The sequence below is a fragment of the Hipposideros armiger genome, unplaced genomic scaffold, assembly GCF_001890085.2.
Source record: "Hipposideros armiger isolate ML-2016 unplaced genomic scaffold, ASM189008v1 scaffold_1537, whole genome shotgun sequence".
In the NCBI taxonomy this organism is placed as follows: domain Eukaryota; kingdom Metazoa; phylum Chordata; class Mammalia; order Chiroptera; family Hipposideridae; genus Hipposideros; species Hipposideros armiger.
Window position 1 is genome coordinate 201,684 of NW_017732887.1, and position 6,097 is coordinate 207,780.

The following is a 6,097-nucleotide window of genomic DNA, read 5'->3' on the forward strand; positions in this document are numbered from 1 at the left end:
ACCTACACTAAAAAGAAAAGAAACCATCAGGGGTGTACTGCAATAGCCCAGAAGCAGGGAGTTTACACAGGAGTAGTCATTTCCTAATTCCTGAAGAATACTGCAGCAGTCCAGGAGTGGAGGTGGCTTGTGGAAGGTTATCTTATTCGAGTGTTGCTCAAAACCCTCCAGTGGTTCTTGTACATTGCTGGTGGGAATATAAAATGGTGCAGCTGCTGTGGAAAACACTTTGGTGGTTCTTCAAAAAGTTAAACATAGAATTACCATATGACCCAGAAATTCCCCTCCTAGGTATATACTCGTAAATTCCGCATGCAATATCCAGTATAAATCAGCTGCTATCTCCGTCGCTGTATGAGTCTGCAGCCTCTCACTGCTGCTACTTGTATATTGCCAAGATGTCGCTTTCTAACAAGCTGACTCTGGACAAGCTGGACATGAAAGGAAAGCAGGTTGTTACGACAGTGGACTTCAATGTTTCTATGAAGAACAACCAGATAACAAACAATTAGAGGCTCAAGGCTGCCATCCCAAGCATCAAATTCAGCTTGGAAAATGGAGCCAAGTCAGTTGTTCTTACGAGTCACCTGGACCAGCCTGACGGCATCCCCATGTCTAACAAGCACTCCTTGGAGCCAGTTGCTGTAGAACTGAGATCTCTGGTGGGCAAGAATGTTTTGTTCCTGAAGCACTGCGTGGATCCTGAAGTGGAAAAAGCTTGTGCTGACCCAGCTGCTGGGTCTGTTATCTTGCTGGAAAATCTTTGCTTTCACGTGGAGGAAGAAGGAAAGGGAAAAGATGCTTCTGGGAACAAGGCTAAAGCCAAGCCAGCTAAAATAAAAGCCTTCCAAACTTCACTTTCCAAGCAAGAGGATGTCTATTTCAATGATGCTTTTGGCGCTGCTCACGGAGCCCACAGCTCCATGGTAAGAATCAATCTGCCATATTAAGGTGGAAGTTTTTAAGGGCCGGCCGAGAGGCTCAGTTCGTTAAGAGCTCACTCAAGAGTGCGAGCTCTGAGCAACAGGGTCACCGGGTTGATTCCTGGCCCGAGCTGAGCTGCCATTGAGTTGCCAACAGGTGGCAGGATGGCTCAGCTAAAAAATAAAAAATAATAAAGGTGGAGGTTTTTTAATGAAGAAGGAACTGAGCTACTTTGCCAAGGCCTTGGAGAGCCCAGAGCAACGCTTCCTGGCCATCCTGTGTGGAGCTAAAGTTGCAGACAAGATTCAACTGATCAATAATATGCTAGACAAAGTCAATAAAATGATTATTGGTGGTGGAATAGTTTTTACCTTCCTTAAGATGCTCAACAAAATGGAAATAGGCACTTCTTTGTTTGATGAAGAAGGAGCCAAGATCATCAAAGACCTGATGTCCAAAGCTGAGAAAAATGGTGTGAAAATTACCTTGCCTGTTGGCTTTCTCACTGCTAACAAGTTTGATGAGAATGCTAAGACTGGCCAAGCCACTGTGACCTCTGGCATACCTGCTGGCTAGATGGGCTTGGACCATGGTCCTGAGAGCAGCAAGAAGTATGCTGAGGCTGTCTCTAGGGCTAAGAAAATGGTGTGGAATGGATCTGTGGGAGTATTTGAATGGGAAACTTTTGCCCAAGGGACCAAAGCCCTCATGGACGAGATGGTGAAAGCCATTTCCAGGGACTGAATCACCATCATAGGTGGTGGAGACACTGTCACTTGCTGTGCCAAATGGAACACTAGAGGTTAAAATCACCCATGTGAGCACTGGGGTGGTGGTGGGGGGTGGGGTGGTGCCAGTTTAGAGCTTCTGGAAAGTAAAGTCCTTCCTGGGGTGGGTGCTTTCAGCAATGTTTAGTACTTCCCTGCCTTTTGGTTCCTGTTCACATCCCCTAAGTCAATTTAGTGCTTTCCGCATCTCCACTTGGTATTAGCTAAAATCTTCCCACATGAGGATTCAACTAGTGGCCAAGAGATGCAGCATCAGGAAGCCTTAAACAGTTGCACAGCATCTCAGCTAATCTTTACTGCACCTTGGATTTGCCTACATTCTTCAAGATCCCATTTGAATTTCTTAGTGACTAAACCATTGTGCATTCTAAAACTGCATTATATTTATATTTTGCCTGTTGAAAGAAAGTCAGCTGTTGGCTTAGCTCTGTTTTGGGGGTAGCTTATTCTGATTAGCTTTGTTATTGTTTCACTACTCAGCATGTAAACAAGATGAAATTCCAATTGTAGGGAGGGAGGGAGATGAAGTTGCTGACCTATGAAATAAATAATAAAAGTATCCATTGAAACTAGAAAAAAATTAAAATGGCAAAAATAGCAAATTTTATATATATTTTCTAATCAAAACAAAACAAACAAGCACAGAAACCCTTCAATGGCTCCACAGCTTTGCAGAACTAAAATCTATACCCCTATGGCTGGTAAGCAGGGCCCTCCATTCTGCCTTTCCAGACTGTTCTTCCATTAGGCCTTCTTGTACAGCTCCTAGGCTGCTCCTGGCCTAAGACCAATCCTATTGGCCCAACTCCACAAGGCCTTCTCCAATTCACAATCTGAGAATAACTGGCCACCCCTTTACCACCTACCACCCAACCCTGACCCCTTCCAGGCCTCAACTCTGAGTTATCTGGACTCACACAAGGCTGTCTACTCAGTAATCATATGAACTGAGAGAGGAAGGAGCTGGCCAAGGTCATGCCTTAGGAAACACAGTGCGCTCAAGCAGAAAAGCCACTGGACTTGGCATCAGAAGACAGAGCTTCCAGATCTACCTCTGCCACCAGCTAACAGGATGATTGTAGACAAACCACTACTCCTCTCTTGGCCTACTTTCTTTTCTGTGAAATGAGAGAGATGAACTGGGATCTCCAAGGGTGCCTTCAGTTTCAGGGTTTAGGGACGAAACTTGAGTATAGAATGCAGCAAGATAGAAGTAAACTTCTTCAAAGGAGAAAATTTTCCTAAAATTTTCATTTGATGATTTTATTCTCATTGGGCAATCATTAAAGACCTTGGGCAGTCTTTAAAGATTTCTTAAGAGATAAATGAAAAAAAATTAATACACCAAAGTTAAGAGTTTTGAGGCAGACTTGTCTAATAATTTTAGTGTTCATTATCATTTAGGCTTTTCACATAAGAAATTATCCTAAGGAAATAATAGTTATTTTCTCTACTCTTAGCCACAAACGTAAATCTAAGATGTTGAGTAGAATCTGGATATCAGTAACATATAGTTAAATGTAGAAGCAACTAAAAGGAGGCAGTTAAACAGGTGTGGCAGTGGAATAGTATTCAGCAATGAAAAGGAACTAAGCACAACTTCCTGCCACAGCACAGATGAGTCTCACATAGTTGCTGTGAATGAAACATTCAGAAGTGAGTGAAACTAAGAAATGATATTTTTCCTGATTCCATTGAATTTCAGCTTGCATAAACACCTGGTATTTAAAATAAAATATGTAACAACTGCAAAACATATTTAAGATATTGTTTTATTTAAATCATCATTTTCACTTCTGGGAATTTATCCTAATGAAATATTCAATGATATGTGTAGTTACTTAGTTGCAAGAATGTTCACTGAAGGATTGCTGTTAGGGACTGAATGTCTGCATCCCCCCTAAAAAAATTCATATGTTGAAACCCTAATCCCCAATGTGATGGTATTTGGAAGCAGGTTCTTTGGGAGGTAGTTAGGTCATGAGGGTGGAGCCCTCATAAAGGGGATTAATGCCCTTATAAGAAGAGGCCAGGGAGCTAGTTTGCTCCCTTTCCACCATGTGAAGATACAATGAGAAGACGTCCATCTGCAAACCAAAAAGTGGGTCTTCAAATGAGAATAAAATCATCAAATGAAAATTTTAGGAAAATTTTCTCCCTTAAAGAAGTTTACTTCTATCTTGCTGCATTCTGTACTCAAGTTTCGTCCCTTTATCTTGAACTTCCCAGCCTCTAAAACTATGAGAACTAAATGTTTGTTGTGTAAGCCACCCAGTCTATGTAATTTATTATAGCAGCCCAAATGGACTAAGATAATTATTTATAATACTGAAAAAGAAGAAACAAACTAAATATCTAGAGATAATTAATTGATTATACGTGTATATATATATAACATATGTGTATTGATATAATAGCATATGTATGAGTAAACATATGCCATTATATACATATGGTGCTTATCAGTATGTCAATGCACATACAAGATATATATCATGTGTATAAATAATATATAATATAATATATTTATATTATAAATATAACTTATAATATAATTATAATATAAATATATTATAAATATAATTTATAATACAACTACAATAATATAATATTATTATATATGTTATACATAATAATATAAATATAAATATATTATGTAAATATATATTTATTTAACATATGTCAGTGTATCAATACAATGGAATGCTATACAGCCATTTAAAATTTTGGAGAAGAATATTTAATCACTTAATAAGAGTAACTAACATTTACTGGACCCAAATTAAGCATTCCATATGTATTATCTCATTTAATCCTTATAATATGACTCCCTGTGATAAAATACTCATATTTTCATTTTTATAGATGAAAACATTGAGGCATGGGGGATTAAGTAACTTGCTCAAGATTACCTAGTTAATAAGTGGCAAATTCGGATATATGTCCATTAATTTATGTTTAAGTGAAAAAAAAAAGGGTATGCAACAGTATGTACAGTATTATCTCATTCTATTGCTATAGTTTTATTTATTTTTTCAAACTATATATCTGCACAGATATATAAAATATCATACACACACACAAACACACACACACACACAACACGTGCATAAACTCAACAAAAGGTTTAGCAATGGTGGGATTATGAGAAATTGTAATTTTCTTCCTTTTTGTTTATGTGTGTAGAGTGGGTGTGTATATGAACTGTTACTTGAAGTCCCAGTTCTGGGTACAGTAATTAATTACCAACATATACCATATGTCAGGGAGGGTCAACACATAGTATCAGTACCAATATATTGAGGTTGCCTCTTTGCATATTCATAAGACCTACAGCAGAGCTAAATGTGCACCAGTCATACTTAGGATCAACATGCTAGGGTTTGCTCATTTGCATGCAGCCCTTCAGGTCAGGAAGGCAATAAGCCTTCAAACTCAGAAAGCCACTCCCCACTCCAGAGTAAAGAGCCATAAGCTTGCAGAGCTTGATGACATTTGTGCCTATTGTGGAAAGGATGGCATGCTGTCCTTCCACTCTCAAGTCCTTGAAGGTGGAGGGATTCTCAAGTTGAAGGCTCTGGCCCTCCCCCTCTGATAGGGAAACCCTTATCCTGGATTCCAATCCATAGTGAACACCTAGGCAGCTGCGGGAAGAGTGCATCCCTAACATGACACTCACCTAGATGTTAAGGTATTATATATGGCCTCTGCCTCACCCCCACAGAAATTTGCCAGTGTGGGCTGTTGTTTTAATAGGAAGCTTGGATAGATTAGATAATTTTATATTGGACAATCTTTCATTATATTGAATAATTTTATAATTAATAGAAGTAATTTGAAAAAGTTGCCTAAGTTTGCACATCAGTCTATTATATGAAAGCCATTGGAGTGACTATAATTTAACTCACTAGATTTGACAATGTCTATTTTCTAAAGTTTCTTTAATAAATGGGTAAAAATTTTACAGTGAGTGTTTCTTAATAAAATAATAATTTTAACGAAATTTTGAAAATATTTAAAAAATATTTTGGAAGCTTTCATTCATTTAACAAATATTTTGGAGCTGACCATGTGCTGGAAGAAATGAGATTTGTAAGTCATGAGTTTACAGTATGCACATGGGAAATCCATTTTTCTCTAAACCCCACAACCCCAGGAAAGATTCTCTCTGTGTCTCTGCCCTCCCAGCAGACCCATCCCCTAAGCAACTCTTATGAAGTCTTGTGGTCCCCCACGCCAATTTGAGCACTCCCTTCCCTGGGCTAACTTGTAATATTCTTATAACCATAATAGCTTATATTTATTGAGTGCTCATTATGTGCCAAGCATTTTATATTCCTTAGCTCTTACTCCTCCCAACAACATAATGAGATACATATTCCCCC

At 38.6% G+C, this 6,097-nt stretch overlaps 1 pseudogene; it reads left to right on the forward strand.

Annotated features, from left to right (window-relative positions):
* Positions 1–227: 227 nt before the first annotated feature.
* On the forward strand, positions 228–2,239 carry LOC109377765 (phosphoglycerate kinase 1-like; annotated as a pseudogene).
* Positions 2,240–6,097: the final 3,858 nt, after the last annotated feature.